Here is a 22,682-nt window from a genome sequence, read left to right on the forward strand (position 1 = left end):
ACAAGTAAAGATGAACGGAGGGAGTATGTCATATCACAACTTCTAAGAAAAATCAAAATAATCAAAATTTTTCTTTTTCTAGAGATTTAGCAAAATTTAGACTTCTTAACTCGTATTCATGAACTATTATTCAGATACATGCTTATATTTTATCGATACATATATGCTTAATCATGTTATATCCCGTATTTTCACATTTGGACATTTTGGGGATAACGGTAACAAGTCAAGGGCAAGGCTATGTTTGATCTTGTTGGATACAAAATTCTTATGACTAAATTGGAATGTGGAAATATTAGAAAAGTTGAAGGGTAAAATTGGAATTTCAAAGTGGAAATACTAAAAAAGTTGAAGGGTAAAATTGGAATTTCAACTTGGAAATAGTAGAAAAGGCTAAGGGCAAAATTGGAATTTCTTATGAAGGGCCTTTAAATCATCAAACTCCTAGAACTTTCAAGAGATTGTGAAGTAAGAAAGAAGAGGAAAAAAAAACCAAAGAAAAAAAAAGAAGAGAGAATCGGCCATGGAGGAGTAATTTTTACTCCTTGAAATTTCATCCCAAAAATTATTTTCTCCTAGTATTCCCACTAATTCAAGGGTCCTCTATAACATGGTGGAGTTATTTTGGAAGATTGGAGGCTTGTTTCATTGATTTGGGAGTGAAGAAGTTAGAAGAAAAAAGGTAAGAATTAATTCCTTTTTATTATGTTATGAAGGTTGTTTATGTTGTAGTATGTAGAGATGTGTAGAATTTATGGAAATATAGGAGTTTATATGGTGGGTTTTACATATGTATAAATCCATGTATATGAAGATTATGGAGGCAAGATGAATCAAATTTTTGTGTAGTATTTTAGTAGTAGCTATGGAGTAGTAGTTATGGTAAAAATTTTATGTTGGAATTGGAAGTTGAATGAATTTATTTGAAGTTGGAAATATGGGTTAGGTGATGAAATGGAAAAAATTAAGTTTGTATAGTTTGTTAATTGTTGTTGTGATTCTTGGAATATAAATGAAGCTTGAATGATTTAAGTTCGTATTGAAATGGATTGTAGGGAATTATGTCCTTATAGTATGATTTCATAATATTATGGAAATAAAGTTGTTAAAGTGTGGATTGTTGTCGTTGATTATGAATTTGGAAGAAGAAAATGAATTATAATAGCTTTGTTGCATTTATGGAGTTTTTGGGTGAAATATGGAATTAATGGATATTGGATAGCTTGCTTGGAATATTTTTCTCCTATGTTGGAATAAGTTTAAATTAATTTATGAACATGAAATATTCATAGTTATTTGAAAGTGCAAAGTTAGATTGGAAATTGTTGCACTATTTGGAAAAAGAAATTAGTTTATGTTATGGTGCGTTTTAAATTGATTGTTGATCGTATTGGTGTTGTCGTTGGCATGGTTGTTGATATGGTGGCCGAGTTGAAATCTCGGGGTTGTTGTATATATAGGGGAGATGCTGCCGAAATTTTTGTAGACAAGTATTGGTTAGAATTAAATTCTTTAAGTTTTATGAATAGTAATTGGTAAATGTGACCAATTGTAGATTTTGGAGGAAACGGGAATTGAATTTGGACAACCGTAAAAGGTCGATAAGGTATGTAAAGCTTTACATTTTCTTCTCTTGGCTTGTCTTAGGTGTAATATGTTTGGGTACGATCCTCGAGGATGACTCTACTCTTCGGAATCGACACCTAAATTTGACCCTTTTCTATTCAGTAGAATTAAATTAAGTATTTATGAATATTTTTGAAAAATTGTCTAAACTTCTAGAATTTGCACAAATAGGACCCGACTACCTTGAAACTCTTATAAATAACGTTATAAAATTTAACGCGCATAATTTAGATAGGCCACCTCATTTGACCGAGGTGGGCCCCACTATTCCGAATTTTTCTTTGTTATTTCGTTTGGCTCATGTTAGGTAGAATTTGAAAGAAACTCTTTGCTACTCTTCCGAATATTATACGATTAATTATTCCGTTAAGTCCCATAATATATTTTGAAATATGGAGATAATTTTAGAAAACTATTTTGACATAGACTATCGTGACATTGGAAAGACTTGCACTACTATTATTATTCAAGTACTTTTATATATGATTTGTTATCAAAACTATGCTATCGAGTCTGTATAAATATTTTGTATTTTAAATTGCATTTAGTTTCTCACTACTCTACTCGTGCATACTGTAACTACTCTTTCACTAAGCCTAGGCCAGGATATGTTATCAAGCGTATTTCTTTGCATTATTCGTCGTGTCCCAATGTGAGGGGGCAGGTACACTATGTACATGGGTTTGTGGAGTTATGATGTGCTATGTACACATTTGCTGATGTCTGATGACATAATATGATATGATATTATATGATATGATATGATATAGCCATCTGATATAATATGATTTGTTACGGAGATATTTCCTACTCTAGAGTTATATTGTGCTGTGGCGCCAGTGACAGGGTGGCGACCACGTTTTGTTCATCGAGTCCCACAAAATGGGGCCGGATATGGCATATGACTTTGCATGTGTGATTTATGATTATGATAAGTATTTTGATATTCTGGACATTTAGTTCATTTTCTGCACATACTATTCAGATTACGGTTTTATTTATTACAGTTTATGTTTTACATATTCGGTACATTTTTCGTACTGACCTCCTTTCTTCGGGGGCTGCGTTACATGCCCATATGTACAGACGCTCGATTTGCTGATCTTCTCACTTAGGACATTTACCCTGTTGGTTGACAGTGCTCCTTTATCCGGAGCCCTATTTTGATACTGACTCTTTCTGTTGTGTATATGTATACGTTGTTCAGGGGTACTGTAACATCCCCTAAAAACGTTGTATACGATGTTTCAATTTTTACCTAAACATGATACAACCTCTATATTTTGGTCATAACGTTTCATAGGAATATCCAAATTGAGTGATTCAAATTTCTGAGTAACCACAAGATCATTACCTACAACTTTTATGAAGACCATATTTTAAGATCCGGAGGTTAAGTAGGTCAAATAAATTAATCTTTGTAAGGTAGGATGCTGTGACGGAAATGAGTGTTTATAGAAGAAAAATCATATCTCACTATAGGTTTATCCAAATTGGTTGATTCTTGAACGATATGAAACTAGACTTCCATATCTACAATTCTTATGAAGACACCAAATCCTAATAAGGAATTTATCTTATTCAAACGTAGCTCCCAAAAAGAGTATTCTGTCAAAGATAACTCATTTCACCTACCATAGAAAGATCTAGATACATTTGACATCACTCATGACATAAATTGTCCTCCATTTAACATCATCCATGACATCAATATATTCCACTAAATTTTCAGATTTTTATTTATAATTATTTTATTTATTGTTAGGTTCTCTTTCCCACCTATAAATACCCACCTTATTTCCTCATTTTATTCATCAAGCTTTCTCAAGCAAATCTTCTCTCTATACACTTCTTTACACATTCTCAAATATAGTTTTAGTTCTTAGTAGTGAAGAAATACTATTCCGGTAATTCATATATTCCGGGTAGTACACAAAACGTTCCGGCAAGGAGAGAAGCTAGGACTCAAGAGTGGTCATTAAGTCTTCCGGTACCAACTAAAGCTTCGGTTTCCAGGTATGTAAGGTTTCAATGAGAGTATTCCTTCCACTCTCATATCTAAATTATTTTGATTATATGATAAATTATGTTTATTTTCTTTAAGCTTTACTCTAAGTTATGTGGGTGTTTATCCATAGGTTCTTCCACCCATGTAGTCCAAAAACTCTTTCAATTAAATATCTTGATTTCAAGTAATATTTTCTTATGGTAATTCTTATTTTTACTTAATAGTATGAATCATGGTTAAACTAATGATTATTGGTCTATTTTGATGCAACATAATTATATATGTATGAATTGATGGTTTACAAGTAATTCCTCTATTTATCTATTTAAAGGTTCTTGAAATTCATGGTGGGTTATTTAAAAGCATGATTTTTAATTAATGGATTTCAAAGTATTTATGTATATTTATTTACATACATATTTGCAAGTTGAAGTGATTTGAACCCACCTAGTTTTACTATGTTTTTAATAAAGTTTGACTTGAAAGCTTTGACTCCAAATAAATGTTTATAAAAGCAATATCTATGATCAAAAAGGGAGTCTTATGAAATAAAAGAATGATGAAATGATATGAATGATGGATTCTTTATGCAATAAGGAAAATTCTTGCATATTTGAATTACCAAATATTTTAATGAGTTATTCTATCGAATATGATGTTTTGAATTCTCAAGCTATATGTTATGACTATTTTGAAGTATTAAACTATTCCGTGGGATTGACTTAGCACCGAATGGGTCATTGAGGTGGGATTCGGTAAGGAAATCCTAGTAGCAACCTCTTGTCTCATTAACTATGTGCCAACATAGGAGCCCTTGTAGGCTTAGGCTAATGGATCCATAAATAGCCCTTAAAGTTAAAGTTAAAGAAATAAATGAAGTTGACGGAGTTCTACCTGGCAAGTAGTCTCCCCGGCCAACGTAGGAGGTTATGTTGGATTCCATGTAATAGCTCGCATGGTCTTAAATGTCGGTTATGGTTAATTTCCCACAAAATAAATGTTTTAAAGGATATATATATGATTTATTATGCATACATTAAATTATGTTCCATATTACATAAATATTTTAATGTTTTCTCAATGTTCATGCATCCTTACATACTTAGTACATTCAAAGTACTAACGCATACTCTTTTGCCTACATGATATCACCATGTAGGGATCAGTGCTCCTCCTCATTCTCCTCCACGTGGCTAGTTGATATTCCATTGAAGACTACTTTTGGTGAGTTCCCATGTTCCGGAAACAATACTCCTTTATCTTTCTAGTTTATGATATGTTAAGATATTTTACTATGAAATTTCTTCTATTATGATTGAGGGTGAGCTAGGGACTTGTCTTAGCCCCGTTAAATCTAATAGTTAGAGGTATTGTTGGACATATGTAAGTTGAAGATTTATTATGATTTCCGCTTGTTTATTTATCATCATTACCTATGAAAGGCTAAAAGAATGCTAAGAGACTTGTTTGAGGTACTTTCGGGTTCCTCATTCGCCATGTCACGTCTAGGCCCTAGGCTTGGGTCGTGACAGGTACGACGGGTCCCTGTCTCGTCATATGACTATGTTATAATCTGTAAAGGTCTGTAGACAGTTATGCTGTGGGTTTTATATATATATTTTGGCTTTTGGGTTTCGCGACAGCCTATCGACCCTCGTGCGCTATATCTGTTTTTGTGATCTGTTTAGAGATCCCTTCTGATCATTGCCTATGTTTATTCGGATTATATACTAATTTGGGCTAAGGGTATGTATGGGTGCCCAACTCGGGCACCATTCACGGCCTACGGAGTTGGATCGTGACAAATCAGATACACTTAATTAGATACATATAATCCTAACTCAATGATATGCCCAATACATCAATAATTTGCCAAATACATGCGTAAATCTCTAATACATGCATATATTTATTCAAATACATATACACTTAATCAAATACACTGATAAAAATTAAATACATGTAATCTTAACTCAATAATGTGTCAGATACATCAATAATGTGCCAGATACATCAATAATATACCAGATACATCAATAATTCCAATCTAGTCCAAAAAGTCTCTTTCTCATCTTCTTCCTCGTTAAGGTTTATCAAAATTACTACATAAACCCTCGTTTCATCTGCAGCAAATTCTCATACTATTTTTCTCTTTTGTTTATCAAATCGTTGCATTTTTGGATTCTCAAATTTAAGCTGATGAAAATATCGAGAATTGCAGTGTTAATTTTCATGTCATTTTTCGAGCAACAATAAATAAACATTCTTCTCGTTTGGAGAATCACTAGCCATGAAAGAAAATTAAGAAAACTCTAAATCAATGGAGTTTTACCTTAACTTTTAAAAATTAGAAGACAAAACAAATTGAAATCTATCACAGACACATGTCTTTGAATAATGATTAAATAGACAAAAACCTCAAATTGTTGTGTTGTAATTTCAGATTTCAATTTAAAGGATTTAATGGTGGAAATCATGGTGGAGAGAAGAAAGCAAGGGAAAAAACGGTGGTGGAGATGACCTAACTTAAGTTTTTTTTTTTGCCTTCAAAAATAACTTATAACACTATACTTATGTCTTGGACATAATTTCTCTTGCCTTGGACATGTGAATCTGTGCCCTGAGACATAATTTTAATGGAAAAATTACGCGGTATGAAAAACTTTTGTACTATATTATGTGGTATGGGTATAGTTTAAAATAATTACGGCTCGCAGCAAACATATTTACTCGGTATGGCAAATTTCGCTGCTAGATATACAATATATATGTATATCAGTTACCATCATACAATTTTTCTGACAAATATACATATACAATTCGACAGATATACATATACAATTCTCCTCTCTCCTCCCTCTCTTGATCTCACTCGCATCTCTCCTATTTCTCTCTATATCGCTTGTCTCTCTCCTCCTCTCTCTTAATCTCGCTTGCCAGATATACAAATACATATGTATACCAGTTACATATATACAATTTTTTGACAAATATATATATACAATTCGATAGATATACATATACAATTCACCTCTCCCTTGCCTCTCTCCTCCATCTCTCGATCTCGCTCGCCTCTCTCCTCCTCTCTCTCAATCCCGCTTGCTAGATATACAAATATATATGTATATTAGTGTTTATATATTTGGGTATACAAATAATTAGTGGGTATAACAATTATATAATTCATTATAACTTTTGTATAATTCTCTACAACATATGTATAATGACAAAATTTATGTTTGCCATTATAAGTAATTAGAGAAACTATACCCATATGGATAAAAAGTTTGTCATATCTGAAAATTTCCCAATTTTAATTAAACTTATATATATCATGTGAATTTTCACTTATAGCTTTGAAGGACAAAATTTAAAGACCAGAGATATATTATAGATCTACCAGTTATTTCTAGATTAAATAATTGAAATAGAGAACTAGTTAAGTTAATTCTTCTATTTTTTATATAATTCATTTAACAAGGTCAAAATTTAAATTGATGGCACCAAAAAATCCTATTTGTACAAGGATAAACAACACAAATTTCACTAGATTTTTAGCTAATTACCTTCCTTCCTGTGAGTTTGCAATATTATCAATTCTATCATAATTCACACCTTGAATACATGTATCTGAACACTCCATATACATGTATCTCAGATACATATAATTAATTGTATCTAAATAAGAATGTATCTGAAAGACATTAATTAAGGAAGAAATCATGCGTATAATAACTTTAGATTATTTATCGTATCACAACTCCTAAAAAAAAATTAAAGATAGTGAAATCCTTCCAATTTTTTCGAGCATCAACAAACTTTACACTTCTTTCGAAATATGGATTTCTGTGTATCTGATTTGTTCATTTAGTATATTTGAACTATTTATTTATGTGTTTGATATAGTTTCTTCTATGTATCTGATAAGTAGTTGACGATTAGATGTATCTGATTTATTCGTTTTGTGTATCTAAACAATTCTTCTATAAATCAAATATTTTTTTATATATCTGATATGTACTTGATGATTAGATGTACCTGATTTGTTCTTTTTCTGTATCTCAATTATTTTTCTATGTATTTGATATAGTTTATCCTGCGTATCTGATAAAACTCACCTCGAAGTCGCTGAACACAAAGAAGGAACAATGTTTGAAGGAGAAAATAAATAAATTTAGATTTCTTCGTTGATGAAATCGAAGATATGGGCGTTGGGAGCTTTGAAAGTGCAATAATAGAGGTGGAGATAATTTATTCTATGTATCTCATAAAAATCACCTCAAAATCGACGAACATGAAAAAGAAACAATGCTCAAAGGAGAAAATAAATAGATTTAGATTTCTCCGTCGATGAAATCAAACTTATGATCATTGGGAAGCTTTGAAAGTGCAGTAACGGAGGTGGATTTAACAAAAGAAGATCGTGTGAGGAAAAAAGAGGAGAGAGGATGGTGAAAAAATACGGAAGGGGAAATTTAGGAGAGATAGTGGGATGATTTGGAGTGAAGACATAATTTTTTGAGAGAATTAAGTGAGTAGATAATTAATGACTCTATTTTAGACTAATTTTAAGGAGTGATGTATCTCACTCCAAATCTAATACAAAATTATTAAATTGTGAGATAATAGATAATTATTTTAAAATTATGATTTGCTTAAATTAATAGCTATGATATGCATGTATGTCTAATTCGAATAATTTTTCCTTTATACAAATCACCCCGAAAAAATACACTAAGTACCGGAAGAAGGGTTAAGTTCACAAACGGCCCTAATAAAGACTGATTTTGATATTTTGTTCCCTATAAGAAAAATTCTTTAGACAAAATTGTTCTCCAAACCTAACAAAATAAAGAAAGTTTGTATTTTGATAACTAAGAGCCCATTTGGATTAGCTTATAACCTGTTTTAAAAAAAAATTGAGTGTTTGACTGGTCAACTTAAAGTCATTTTGTGCTTAAAATAAGCTTAAAAAATAATTGAATTTGTTTGATTTAGCTTATTTAAAACAGTTTATAAGCAGAAAATAACTTATAAATCAAAAAAATAAGTTGGGTTACTCTAGCTTTTTTTAGCTTATAAATAAGCAGTTTTCTGCTTCTAAGTAGCTTAAAAAAAGCTTATCCAAACGGGCTCTAACTTATAAGTTAAAAAAAATAAGTTCACCCAAACAAAGCCAATTATTTATTGAGGCTTATTTTAAACACAAAATGACTTTAAGTTGGCTAGTGAAATACTCAAAAAAATTAAAAACAACTTATAAATAACTTATAAATCAATTCAAACGGGCTCTAAATGGAACTAAAACAATTACATTTCTTTTTTTTCCTCTTTTCCTTCTTTTTTTCTTTCTTTTTTTTCCTTTTCCTTCTTTTTCTTTCTTTCTTTCTTACGTTTTTTTTCCTTCTATTTTTTTTCTTTTTTTCTTTCTTTGCTCATCTTTATTTTTCTTTCTTTTTATTTTTTTAATTATGGAACTAAAAAAACTATCTTTTTATACATTTTGTACTTCTTTTAAATAAAATGATCACTAGATTCAAGTGTTAAGGTTCAAGATAATTTTTTTTATATTTACTATTTTAAATTATATATATATATATATATATATATGTGTGTGGTTTGAAATTTCACGAGATACTCTAAGTCTTGCTTTAGAGGCAATACTTGACCCAAAAATTTTAAAGAACAAGTTATGTCTCATGGACAAGAGTTGACATTGTCTTTTACGCTCCATGGACAAGGCTTTCCACTACTACATTGTGTCTTGATTTATCATATGCTCTATAACTCTTACCTCTTAGCCCAAGGACTTCCAAACAACAAGTTAAGTCCCATAGGCAAAACTTGACAATATTATATTGTGTTTTGATTTATGAGATAGTCTATAACTATTGCCCTAGCGGTAGGACTTGTTAGTCCAGGGACTTCTTAACTACAAGTTAAGCAACATGGACAAGACTTGACACTACCACATTATGTATTGATTTATTAGGTGCTTTATAACTCTTGTCTTAGAGGCAAGACTTAGCCCAATAACTTCAAAGAACAAGTTGTGCCTCATGAACAACAATTTATACCATTTTGTCACGATCCGAAATTCGGGTATGATGGCACTTATCCTTTCCCACCAAACAAGTCAGCCTAATCTACTAAGTGCGGAAGTAAAAGTGAAAGTAGTTTCAAAATAAGCAATTTAAATAACAAAAGAGAAAATCTTAATCATTACAAAATCCCCCATGGACTGATTGTCACATGTATAAGTCTTTTAATACAAGATATTGAAATAAATACAAGTCTCAATCTTTGTATCTCAAATGGAACAAAGTAAAAGATAAAGAGGAATAGGAAAGATGACCGGCATCAACAACTACCTCTCGAATAACCTCAAAAAGCCTTGGATGAAAGATGAGAGAACTGGGTCACTGTCAGAGCTCAGAACCTACACGGGTGAGTACCACCGACACGGTACCCACCAAGCGAACGACTAAGACTAAGCTAAGCTAATAAGACATACGTACTCCTGTCATACCATCACGGTACCCACCAAGCGAACGACTAAGACTAAGCTAAGCTAATAAGACATACGTACTCCTGTCATACCATCCACCCCCAGACTACAACTTGCATAGAAATCAACCAGTCTAACAATTCTAACAACACAATACAAATATACATATAAGTTTTCATAACTATGCAACTCAAGTATCAACAAGATCTCATCAGTCAATAATATAGATCATGGGGATATTTGGGGTAAAACAGTCTAAAATGACAAAAGATGTATGATGCAATGTAATGCAATGCAATATAATATATACTGATGCATGTCTGTCCTAGCGCTACACATCCGCTGAAATCTCAGTGCGGAACTCATTGGGGGACATATCTGTCCATGTAACTGTTAGACCCCATATTTTATACGTCAAGTTATTCGAGAAGGAATCGACGTGAGATAGAAACCTCGGATTATTAATTTCTAAACTAGAACTAATTGGTTATAAATTTTACTTAGTATAAAAATATTATTGGAGATTAGGAATTACTTAATTGTGGTGTTAAGTAAAAAAAAAATTGGGACAACAATGAACCAAGAAGAAACATCAACGTGCAAGGTCCAAAAGATGACTTCAAGTCATCTAAAATAAGGCTATTATGGAAGACATACAAATATGCATTTAATGTTGATTCATCCACTACATTTTTATTATACTGGGGACAATTAAATTGGGAGAAATATACATATAAAGTCGTCCAATATGGCTAAAAATTAGAGGAGAAAAAGTTGAAGCATGATGCAATTGAATATTGGAGCATCCATTACTTTATAAAAGCATGCATTATTTTATGAAGACATCACATGGTGGAGGAATCATTTCACATTAAATATTGATCATCCATCTTGTATGATTACCATAGACAAGGATTAATGTATGAATCATCAACTACTCAAGCAATTGTCTTGTAAACAATTGAAAAGAAAGAAGAAAGGAGACAAAGATGGACAATTCATCCAACACCTAGCCGAAAGTAGGAGAAAAAGAAATGAAATTTTTGTGTAAAGTTAATGGAGTGACTCATTGTCTTGAGTGGAGAATGTGGACACATTTTAGGCATCATAGTTTAACCAAAACATGACTAATCATATAAGAAAATACATTCATTTCAACTACACAACACAAAGAAAGAAAACTTAGAACCTAGAAAGAGAGAGTCTTGGCCAAAGGGGCTGATTTTTGAGCACTTTGAGTCTTGATCCAAAAATTATTTTCCAAGGTGTTTCAACCCTTGGAAGGTACCTATAAACGTGAAGATAGTCATTGGAGCAACAAGAACCATTTTCATTTCAATTCACAAACTCTAGCCAAGTTGAAAAGTCAAGTTGTCAAAGTAAGATAACTTTCTTTTTCATGTATCAAGGGTGATGTAGATGTGTAAATATAATTTATATGCATGCAATAAGGTGTGTTGATGTGGGAAAATGATAATAACCATGAGTTTATAGGTGTTGGTGTTGAAGTATGGTTGTAACTTGATAAACATGAATTGCATGCTTAAAATCGTGAACGTTCATGTTGGAATGTTGTTGTGGCCGTGGGGACTGTTTTAGTGGCATTGATGGAATGATTTTTTTAATAATTATGGTAGTTACTATCATATATCTCATGGTAAAAATAATGACAAGAATTGAAAGGTTAGATGTGAAGTTGTGTTAGTATGAAAATAATTGAATCTAAGATTCTATGTGAGTGATGTTGAAGCATGTTGAAACCGTGTGTGGACTGTTGTGTGAGGAAGTTAGTGAATTATTTTTACTTGATATTTTGATTGTTATTATCATGAATATTATGATTAAAATAAAGGTGTATAATGATTGGAGTTGAAACTAAAGTCGTTTGTGAGTTGTTGTAAGGATTATAGAAATGACGATGTAGCTTAGTTGCGTATGAATTGATGTTGTACTTGTCATGTGGATAGCTGGTCATAACCTACTAAAATTATATGAAAAAAAGACATGAAATAATGTGTAAGAATCATATGTGGTTTGCTTAGTATGTTCGTAAATGTTTGCAAGAATTCCGAGAATTGTTTAGGGATTAATTTGGACATTTTATTGGACTGTTTTGGATGTGTTGTGGTAATGGACTGTTTTGAACTTGTTTTTTTCATAAAGTTGGAAAAAATATTTAATTATAGTTAAAAGTATACATCATGTTGTATGTTGGATGGGCTGTTATAAGTTCTTACATGCAAACGTTAAGGCTACGAACTATAGAAGTAACTTGAGAATGTAGTAGCCATATGTGAATCGTTATTGTATGTTGTGAATATGGAATGTTTGGAATATTGTGTGGGCTTTCCGGATTGGTATTGAACCTATAATGATTGATATTGGGTTGGTTGTATGTAGTTGGTTTGGATACAAGAGAAAACGTCGTCTAAACATCTAGAAAGGAATTACTAACGTTAGATTATGTTTTGAATCTCCCCGTAGCTTAACCGTAGTTGTTGGCGTCTTAATATAGGTTGAAGTATTATTGGGAAGCGAATATATATTGTGAGACTAATAAGTGCTAAAGGTATGTAAAGCTAACATTCCTTTCTTTTGGCATGATCTTATGAAACAAACGGATGATGAATGTATAAGATTCCAACAAAGCTCTTATTCTTAGATATACTAGGAAGGCTAATGTTCTTAATTTCTATAATTTATATCGTTATGTCTTGACCCATATGTATGATTTCAGCCATCCTAGTTGATAAAATTCATATTTTAGTACAATTCATGCTACAGTATAATTCATATTTTGCATGATTTATAATGGCAATCGAAGGTTACTTGAAATGACTATTATCTTAATTTTTAAATGATGGTTCATTTTAATTATTCTATTGAGTCTCAAATGATGATTTAAATGCATATGGTTACTACTACTCAACTCGTGCATACCTTAATGTATCTTTCACTGAGTCCCAGGCCGGGTATGTATTCATGCACAATCTAAATGCATTGTTCACCAAGTCCCTCACTAGAGGGCCGGGTATGATATATATATAAAATATGATATGATGATATGATGGTATGAAGATATGACAGTACGATGATATGACGATATGATGAAATGATGATATGATATGGCGGCCAGGAGGGCATATGATGACCTTATTCACCGAGTCCCTCATTAAGGGCCGGGTACGATATATATACATGCATATGATATATGTTATTGACAAATGTGATTATGTACAAAGGCAAGTGTTTTGACATTCTGGATATTGTACACATTTACTGTACTCCATATTTCAATTATGATCCTTTTACTGTATTGCACGCTTTACATGTTCGGTACATATTCCATACTGACTCCCTTTCTTTGGGGGGCTGCGTTTCATGGCCGCAGATGTAGATAATCGTTTTGATGAGCCGCCAGCTTAAGACTTCCCTCTTGCTATCTTGGAGAGTTCCGTTGTTCTAGAGCCCAGATTTGGTATAGATCTTTTCTGATCTAAATATATGAATATGTTGACTAAGGGTATGACAGGGCCCTGTCCCGTCATATTGTACTGTTGAAACTCTTAGAGGTCTGTCGACATGTGTGTGGGTCATATTCAAACATGATCAATTGGGTGTGTAATATCAGTATGCGAATACTATTTTTTTTACAGTAGCCTCGTCGGCTTACGGATATTATCATGATTGTGGTAGCAGCCTTGTTGGCTTGCATTTATATGAATATTTATGTGATGGTCCCAAGATCATGGTTTGGTCGTTATAAGATCCTTAGCACCGCTTGATGTGAAATGAACATTTAGTTAAAGAATATGTATACGGGTGTCCATATCGGGCACCAGTCACGACCTACGGGGTTGGATCATGATAGTAACCTACCACAGAGCGTGTGGCCCAACCCCTCTTGCAATACCTGCAATGGAGTGTGTGGCCCGTCCCCTATTCATCATAAATATTGTGACGGAGCGTGTGTACCGTCCCTTATTTTTCATTCCTTTCTCAAGTATATTGCTTAAGTGGTGCCATAGAATCAGTACAATGCAGACATAATCACAGGTATAGCAATGTATAATGCAATTCATATTCGCACGTAATTTGTCTCAATATAGTCAAAAATCAATTCATATCGAACACAATATGTTATATCATCTCATTTGCCATCTATTACCCCCTTATTCATTATTAAGTTCTATTAGATATCAAATACTCCGCAAAATCATTTATCATTACTCTCAAATACGTAAAACACGAATACATGATCCTATAAGTTTAAACATAGGTTTAGAAATTCACCTGCCTCGATTTCAATCTAAAACTACTCCAAAATCTGAACTTTACCTTTACGCCGATATTTCAAAACTAGATAATCTATTCAAATAACTAATTCCAATAAGAATACGAGTCTAACGATACCCACATCGATATTTTTGAACACCGAGCCCAAATCTGACCCAAACAATCCGAAATACACGATTTCAAAAACTAATAGCAAATCTAGAAATTTTTACATAAAAACGATTTTTGAAGTATTTAGAATCTAGTAATGAAAACAGAATTGAATTTGAACTTAAAACCATTTCAAAATCATCAAAACTTAAAAATCACGTTTTCTTGAAAACTCCAAGTTTTTCCAATTTAAAACCCTTAATTAGAGCTAAAATATCAGAAATTATCAATGTTTAACGACGAATTCGTGATAAAAAAACTTACCCCGATGATTTCTCCCCAAAATCCCTCAAAGATTCGTCTTCCCCAAGCTTCCCAAGCTCCAAAATGGTGAAATGGGGTTCAATTCACGAGTGGTGGTTTAACAGTGTTCAGGGATGATTTACTCTCTGCGAACGCAGATCACTAATTTCGCGAACGCGGAGACAGACGCAACAATCGTAAGCGAACGTAGTCTCTACTTCGCGAACGTGGAGAAAAGGAAACCTACACTCTACGAACGTAGAGAAGGAATTTCTTTTCCTCCGTAAATGCGGTCAAGGCTCCGCGAACACGGAAAAGAGACTTATAGGTACCAGAAACCATCAATCACAGGTAATTCAAGTCCCGGAATCGACCCTCGGTATTCGTTAGAAATTACGAGCATAAAAAATTTATATGCTACCATACTAATTTTGAAGTTTCAGACTCAATGGAACCATCGAAATTTGAATTCGAAGTCTCTATGACCCAAAGCTCGAAAAGTCACAACTAAACTAACTTAGGCTTTCAAAATATCAAAACGAGCTCGGGACATCTAAAAACTCAACCATCATTTCTTCTAGATCAAAAACCATCCTTCAAATCCAACAAAGTCATCTGAATTTTGTTCCGAGCATCGAAACTATAAAAGTTTATCAAAGTCAAACTTTGACCTAAAATTTATCAAATTTCCATTTCAAGACCTCAAATCTTCGTTACCACTCAAATTCTGATTCCGTAACCTCTCATAGACCAATTTCTCCATTCCGGAGCTATTGGAATTGACGAAATTTCATTTCGAGACTCGTAACTCCGGTTGATCTCAAATACTATTTTTGAACACTTAAAGCTTATAAAAACTCAAAATTTTCAAAACTCAACTTTTTCATAGAATTTTCTCAAAACCAACACTCGATACTAATCAGAAACGACTTGGGGCAACTACAGGGAGGGGAAAATGGTCATTTTGCAAAAAAATTCAAAAATGACCTTCAGGATCATTACACATTTTTACTAAGTCTAACTTATAGGGAACACAATAACTTTTTCCTTAGAGGTAGAACATATCTCAGGGATTAAAAAAATAACATATGCCTCATGGACAATAGTTTACACTATTTCACTATGTCTAACTTATGAGATGCTCTATAACTCTTGACTTGGAGACAAGACTTAGACCAAGAACTTCAAAATAACAAGTTACTCCCTATGAGCATGCTTGATACTACCACATTGTGTCTTGATTTATGAGATGTTCTATAACTCCTGTCTTAGAGGCAAAACTTAGCCTAGAGACTTTCAAATAAAAAATTGCACATCATGGACAACAGTTTCCACCATTTTCACTAAGTCAAACTTATGGGAAATACAATAACATTTTCTTAGAAGCAAAACGTAACGCAATGGTTTAATACACACACACACACACACACACACACACACACACACACACATATATATATATATATATATATATATATATATATATATATATATATAAAATGTGGCAAAAAATAGAAGTTAAGGAAAATGAAAAAGAAAAGAAAAAAATTAAAATAAAAAAGAAACAAAAGAGAAGAGAAAAAATAATAAATAAAAGGAAAATAGAAAAAAGAGTAAAATGAAAAAAAAAATTGAGAGGCAATTGAGTATGGAGTGTTGTTTAAAAAATATTTAATATGTAAAGAGACAAAAATGTACTTTTGATCTACTTAAAGTCGAAAAAAGACTATTTTTATAAAACTTCTTATAAGGGAGACAAAAAATTAAGACCATACATTTAGGGGGCACCTTAGGGATAATTATCTTTTTGAGTCATTTTTATAAAATATTTACTGCTTTTAAAAATATTTACCATTTATAACACTGTATTATGTATTAAAAGTAAATTATATATGCAATATATATATGTATTAAAATGTGTTACACTTGTTTTGGAACAAAAAACTGCACTATGTATTAAAGATGAATTATGCTTGTAATATAAATGTATTTGACCATGTATATAAGTAAATTTTGCATGCAAAATATATGTATCATAAGTCTCTTAAAACATATTAAACTTGTTTTGGTAAAAATCTATACTATATATTAAAATTATATTACTATAAATGATAATTATTTTTTAAAAATATGATATATTTAGATAAGTTTCTCGACACTTTATGTAATTTCCTACCGGGAGAAGTCCATTAGCCCAATCTGAAAAGGCCCATTTTTATTGCTAAATGAAGCTCAAAGTTAAAGTAAAGAGGAATTTTTCGCATATAAGCACTCAAAAAAATTTTAATTATGCTTCATAGCTATAGTTTGATAATTATAATTTGTAGCTATATGTTAGAGGAAGGAGAGAGGTGAGCGAGATTGGGAGAGGGAGGAGAGAGGCAAACGAGAGAGGGCAAAGAGTGGAGAGAAGCGAATTGTATATGTATATCTGTCGATTTGTATATGTATATTTGTTAAATAATTGTATATATGTAACTGGTATACATATGTATTTGTATATCTGGCAAGAGAGATTGGGAGAGGGAGGAGAGAGGAGATCGAGAGAGGGCAGAGAGTGGAAAGAGGCTAATTATATTTGTATACCTGTCATATAATTGTATATGTATATGTATAATTTGTATTTGTATATGTATAAAAGAGGAGAGAGGCAAGAGAGAGGAAGAGAGGAGAGAGGCGACGTAATTACAGCTAAAATTAAGCTGCAAGCTGTAATTAATTTAAATTATAGTTGTATTAGTTTATTAACTGGTATATGTTTGTTTATCCGCGTAATTTTCCCAAAAGTTAAAGTCAAAATAAGCCTCAAACCCAAATTATTGTCAATATATTTTTAAGGGGAAAAACGTGTACATATTATATAGAAGTTATTATAAAATGTAACAAGAGTTTTCACTTTTCAAAATTTAGCAATAAAATTTTATATTAAAATCTAACAAAGGAGGTAAAAAATTAAAAATGTACCATAATTTTTTCACCTTCAAACACATAACATTTTCCCTTTATATTCATTGCATAAATTTCTCCTAGATTGTTGTTCTTTTCCTGTTCTCTCCTTTGAATAAACAATAAAAAGTAACATTACTCCTTGATATTCATTTCATTAATTTCTCTTTGATTATTGTTTTCACGTATTCTCTCATTCTCAATCTTGTTTATTCAAAACTCATTTAAACTCCATTGTTACTTTTGCAATTTGACAATACAATTTTTGAAAAGGAACATATATTACCGTTTTTCAGTACATATGGACGATGATATTGTTCATTCAATTCTATGATATTATCCTTATTTCAGTATTATTGATGATATCGTTAACTTTACCGTAATCTAATACTCAATTCATTCAATAATACATATATACACATTTCATTCATACAAACATGTAAAAATAACATAAAAGTGAAGATACATAAGTTAAATTTCAGACCCCAGAAATAAAAACACACTTAAATTAGTTAAATTTATCATATTTTATACAAAATTCATATACTCAAAAATTATTTATATATAATCTGGTATTAAAAAAAATCAATAAATTAGTTTGTATACTCATTCATTCATTAAAAAAAAAAAAAGCTTAAGCATACCATTATGTAATTAAATATTCAAAAAAGTAAAAATATCATATTATATAACTATTTTCATATAATTATTTGATTTTGAAACATTTTAAAACGGTAGTTGATATGCCAAATTAATAAACCAAAAAATAAAAATAATTGACAAAGAATCACAATAAAGATATGATATGTTACCAAGAAATTTTAGAAAAATGGAGTGTTATGGAAAAGGGAGAATTTTAGATTTTTTTTTTCCCTTTGAAAAGTAGAATAATTGGGAAGGAGGAGGGAGAAATGTGTTTTATACCGTCTCTCCACTCCTGTGAATGAAGCCTAAAATTCAAATAAAACCCTCGGCCAAAATTTGCATCATTTTGTAAAATAAATGTTTGGTAAATGATAAAAAATATCTTTATGTATTATTATAGGATTTAAATATTTATATGGTATGCTTTTTTCTATATTATGCAATCCAATAAATAACGGATACGAGTATTTGAATCAAATTTATAAAAGAAATACTGAAATCAAACTTAACTAAAATGATGAAATCAACATAAAAAACTCAAATCAACATAAAAGATGTTTGACTAAATTTATAAACTGATCAAACTAACTTATAAATATTTTTTCTTCAACTTATTTATTTGGTTGATAAGCATCCAAAGTATTTATATGCTAATTAAGTACTTATAAGTCAAATTATCCAAAAGTTATCCATTGGTCATCCTCAACTTATTGACTTTCGTTTTACAAACACTTCTAATTTATTTAAAAATTTTAATATTTTGTCACGATATCTTTACTAATATTCAAAATAAACTTTCGAATATAAAACTCTTCAATATCTCTTATTTTTGGGTGTTCCTTATTCTCCTTATACTTCATGTAACAGAAAATTTATCTATCAATACATTTTTATCAAACACATTATCTATTTTTTTTTTAATGTTTCAACTATCACACACTTATTTATAACGTTAGTTTCAACACAAAAACATATTTTACTTAAAAACTACTTCTAATTGTAGAGACTCGTATTCAAAAAGTGAATCAAATATTCTCATAGTTGTGACCCCCGGGGTGCCCAAATATCACTTTTAAATTTTAATTAGTATGTTACATTTTAATTTAAATGACTTCAAAAAAGTCAACAAAAATAAGTGAGCCGACAATCAAACCTGCAACATCATATATGTTGCACAATTTTAATCGGTACCAATCATATTATGAGTGATCAGTTCGATACCGTATTAATATAATACTTTCTTTATTTTTTTTAATTGTCAAATTTTGATTCTATTAAAAAAAAAAAATTCATATAGTGAGTTTACCATTTTATCTCTATTAATTGATAGAGTTTTTAAACATATTTACTTACTATATTTTTTAAAATATTAATTTAATGTTAATAAATTGAGGATACAATAACAAAAAAAAATTGTTCTTTTTTAATTTATCAAAATTAATAAATAAATAAATTAATTAAATAAAAAAATATTTGACAAATGGATATGAACTGAGGGAGTAATATTTAATGTATTCAAATTCTCAATCCTTCTAAGAGTAGTAAATTTTCTGTGGTTTTCTGTGGCATGCAGTTTCTTTTTACCTACTCCTATTGAGTGCTTAGAAATGATGAATGTCAGAAAAAAGGGTTTCAATTTCCAAAAAGTCTCTCACAAGCTCACGACTACTTAATGACCTACTCCTTAAGTGAATTTTTAAGAATTTTTTTATTGTTTAAAATAATTAAATTATTTAAAATTTAAGATAGATGTTTGATTTTTTTTTATATTTAACTTTTTATTTATTGAAGTTTTATACTCTCTCTATTCTATATTAGTTGGATTTCTAAGGTAATACATACATATTAAGAAAATCATTCAAGGACAAAATTTGAACCATACTTTTCACTATTGTCCTTTATAAAATCATAAATATAACTTTTCAACTAATGTGATTTATCTTCTAGAAAATATAAAACTTCAATAAATGAAAGGTCAAATATGAAAAAAGTTTCAAACACCTATCTTGAACTTTGAACAATTCAATTATTTTGAACAATGAAAAATCCCTTAGAAATTCAACTAATATGAAATAGAGGGAGTATTTTCTAAGAGATAAATCACACTACTTGTAAAATTATATTTATGATTTTACAAAGGGCAATAGTGGAGAGTATGATTCAAATTATGTCATTGAATGTTTTTCTTAATATGTGTGCATTGCCTCACAAATTCATTTAATATGAAATGGAGGGAGTAATAATTATGAAGAAATCTCATACTCCGTTCGTCCAATAATATTCGTTCACTATTGACTTAGAACAATTCTTAAGAAACTATATATAGAAAGATGATTTTACTATATCATCCTTTGAATATAATAAATATTATGTCTTGAAAAATGTAATAGGAAAATAACTACTAATTAATGATACGGATAAATTAGAAACTAAATTAAAATTATTTCTTAATTTTATAAATTGAACAAATATTATTAAATATATATTCTTAATATAGTGGACAAATAAAAATAGACACGGATAACTGTTTAGATGGTTCACCTAATACCTGAGGTTCCTTGTCTTTACGATATTATCAAAAAGCAAAAAGTTCAAGAGGAATATATATATCTCCAACATGTAATTAAGTGTAGAGGAAAATAAAGAGTTCTATATTCAATTTCCTTTTTTATTCCTCTTTGATTATTTGAAAAGAATAATAAGTTTATGAAATACAATACTATAATTTTTTCCCTAATGTTAAGCAAAACTTTTTTCAAAATTTTCTTATTCTCTCTGTAAAAATAAGAGGAAGAACCGATAAAGATTTTCTGTTTTGATATTCTCTTGGCATCATTTAAGAATTGTTTTGATATATTTTTGGTATCATTTAAGAATTGTTTTGATCTGATCCGCAAAAAATAATTGAAGAGGTGAATTTCTTATAATATAATATATCCGACTCAGTTATTGATAGATTGAATAGATTATTCATTAATGCAATCTCTGATTCAAAATTGTAGCGTAATGTGTATCTAAACATGTGCACTTTGTGTTGTTTAGACATGACTGATTGTTCACCTAATTCATATTTATTGGTCTTTACATTTTGAAAAGTTGTAATATATAAATATGTCATTTAATTTGATCTTAACTGATGTTTTTATCTTCTAACTTTGGATATGAATAAGTAAAAACTTAAATTTGTATAAAATTAAATAAATAAACACATTCGTCCGAAGTGGCTTCTTACATGTCAATTTTATCTCCTACGTGACATCCTATATGTATTATGCCACGTAAGATGTGTGTGTCTATTTATTTAATTTTATATACGTTTAAGTGACTACTTATGCACATCCAAAATTGAAGAGCATAGATACAAACTGAAGTCAATTTAAAGGCATATTTATGTATATTATGCCTTTTGAAAAAAGCAAAAGTTCATTAAAAATCTCCGAACATGTAAATCTAGATGAAAACAATTGGAGAGTTCTATTCAATTTTCTTTTGCTAATTATTAAAATTAGTTAGGTTATCTATCACTTTAAACACGTACGTAACAGGAATTAGTAAAATAAAATAAGCAAAAATCTCAAACTCATCAACTTTAAATTTTAATTTCGCCTTTATAAAAAAATTTAAACACTAATACTCAACCAACATAAAAAATATATATTTAATTTTCTATTATCGACCCACAATGAATTATCTACTTAAAAGAATAACCTTGCGGTGCGCCTAGGCTTAGGGAAATTTTATGTAGTTGTGCTATCTTGTCAATTTTGTTTCCATCTTTAGATAAGATTTTCATCCTCACATTATTGCCAAAAATATCAAATGAAACAATATAAGTTGGTTCACTATCACTAGATCTTATATATATAGTAAAATGAAGATTATATTGTTCCCCCAAGGAATTTAGGTGGTGATAATGGCGTAATTTGAGATTCAAAAAGTTAAATATCATTAGAGGTGAGGTAGGAAAATATTGTACAAAACAAGTAATTTAGGTCAATGACTTAATGAATAATTAAAAAAAGACATCTTAGACATACTAAAACGAGGCAACTGCATGAATTGTCGATTTTTGGATCACTATTAATTAAGTTATAGTACGAAATCTATACATTAGGTCACTCCCAAATCGATCAATTTATGAGATTAAATTAAATATATTATTGTTATAATTGCTTCGGAATCAACTTCAAGTACATGTGATCGAAATTGCAAAAAAATGAATATGAAATTTGGTAGTAAATTTTTAGTATTTTGTTTGAA

The 22,682-nt window shown here is 30.4% G+C and overlaps 1 long non-coding RNA gene across 2 annotated transcripts; it reads left to right on the plus strand.

Moving 5' to 3' along the window:
* The first annotated feature begins 480 nt into the window (after positions 1-480).
* Positions 481-13,877, plus strand: LOC129877181 (uncharacterized). 2 transcript variants are annotated; one of them, XR_008763488.1, is made up of 3 exons: positions 481-682; positions 1,556-1,606; positions 13,534-13,877. It is a non-coding gene; the product is annotated as an uncharacterized LOC129877181 (long non-coding RNA). The 2 variants fall into 2 exon arrangements; XR_008763489.1 differs by lacking the exon at positions 13,534-13,877 and adding an exon at positions 4,794-5,057.
* The last annotated feature ends 8,805 nt before the right edge of the window (positions 13,878-22,682 follow it).

Source organism: Solanum dulcamara, chromosome 12, assembly GCF_947179165.1.
Source record: "Solanum dulcamara chromosome 12, daSolDulc1.2, whole genome shotgun sequence".
NCBI lineage: Eukaryota > Viridiplantae > Streptophyta > Magnoliopsida > Solanales > Solanaceae > Solanum > Solanum dulcamara.